Source organism: Arachis duranensis, chromosome 10, assembly GCF_000817695.3.
Source record: "Arachis duranensis cultivar V14167 chromosome 10, aradu.V14167.gnm2.J7QH, whole genome shotgun sequence".
Taxonomy (NCBI): domain Eukaryota; kingdom Viridiplantae; phylum Streptophyta; class Magnoliopsida; order Fabales; family Fabaceae; genus Arachis; species Arachis duranensis.
Genome location: NC_029781.3, coordinates 43,928,077 through 43,930,035, shown reverse-complemented (window position 1 = coordinate 43,930,035; position 1,959 = coordinate 43,928,077).

The following is a 1,959-nucleotide window of genomic DNA, read 5'->3' as shown; positions in this document are numbered from 1 at the left end:
AAAGGAATTGTATTAAATCATCGAGACGTTGCAGAGCTCCTCACCCCCAACAATGGAGTTTAGAGACTCATCCCGTCAAAAAGTATGTAATTCAGATCTGAAAATGTCATGAGGTACAAGATAAGTCTCTAAAAGTTGTTTAAATAGTAAACTAGTAGCCTAGGTTTACAGAAAATGAGTAAACTAAGATAATTGGTGCATAAATCCACTTTTGGGGCCCACTTGGTGTGTGCTGGGGCTGAGACTAAAGCTATCCACGAGCTGAGGCTTTTCTTGGAGTTAAACTCCAAGTTATAACGTGTTTTGGGCGTTCAACTCCGGATCATGACGTTTTTCTGGCGTTTAACTCCAGACAGCAGCATGTACTTGGCGTTCAACGCCAAGTTACGTCGTCTATCTTCGCGCAAAGTATGGACTATTATATATTGCTGGAAAGCCCTGGATGTCTACTTTCCAATGCCATTGAGAGCGCGCCAATTGGACTCCTGTAGCTCCAAAAAATCCATTCCGAGTGCAGAAGCATGGAACTAGCATTGAGCGCCAGTTTACGTCGTCTAATCACGAATAAAGTATGGACTATTAAGCAGCATCAGCAATCCTTTGTCAGCCTTTTATCAGAGTTTTGCTCAGGTCCCTCAATTTCAGTTAGAAATTACCTGAAATCACAGAAAAACACACACACTCATAGTAAAGTCCAGAAATATGATTTTTGCCTAAAAACTAATAATATTCTACTAAAAACTAATTAAAACATACTAAAATCTACATGAAATTACCCCCAAAAAGCGTATAAAATATCCGCTCATCAGCACACATACATGAGATGCATCGAAGGCATATAGAACACACAGAACTACTGGACGAGCAAAGGGCATTTGCAGAAAGTGTTTACATGAGCGAGACAGGACATCACATAAGCACTCAAGCCAGGCTCGGGTACCTAGTAGGACAGCTGCCTATATTACACCCAGGAATCGCAAGGTATGAAGAAGTGAGGGATGAATTAGCACGAGAAGAGAGACAAAGGGTGGAAGAGAGCCATGAATCAGTGAGGAAGGCACTTGCGGATTGGAAGCAAGCAAGATTGGCACGGCTGCGAGGAAGTGCAAGAGGACACAAGGAGGACCAGCAAGGACAAGAGCAAGGACAGCCACAAAAGTAAAAGGTGGTGGAGTTCCTTCGTTACTCCATTTCTTTTTCTATGCTTTAAATAAGGAAGATCTTGTATGGAATAGAACATGCTTCCATGTTAGTTAGAACATTTTCAATTCTGTATCTTAATGCTCTTATTGCTTAGGTCCATGAACTCTGGTTAAGTGTCACTGCATCTTTCCCTTATTTACTTGTAAGCTTGTCTATTTGTTTGAAGAAGGGAATGTTTTATGTTTTAAAATAGCAGAGTAGGGCTCATATTGTGGAAATGCATTCATGAATCTTTGGGGGTAGTCATAAGTTAGCTAAGTTGGTTCAACCACAAGGTTAGGATGACATCTATCTATCCGAAATGCTTTACTTTTGATATACCCGTGAGATTAAGATAACAACAAGATCCTAATAAGAGAAAAGGGAAAGAATAATGGAAGTGAAAAACAAAAGAAAAAGAGTAAGCAATAAGGCTAGGCACCAATGGTTTACCCTAAGACATGTGTCTGTGGTGCTCCTGTGTGAGGGATCTACTTGGATGAATAAGCTCTTTGGGGTGCTTCATCACTGGTAACTTGGGTTAACTAACCCGGGATTATCAGCTGAAAATCCACTATCAAGAGTAACCCTCACCACAGAGCATTTAGTAACCCAAAGAGGTGCTGGACACCAAAGTCTGAAGGAAAGAAAATAAATAAACTATATGCCTGTGGTGTGTATGTATGGGGGAGAGACTTGAGTAAGTAAGTCCTTAGGGGTGTTTCAACACCCAGCACCTTGAACCAACTGGTTCGGGAGTGTTGGCTGAAAGCTTAT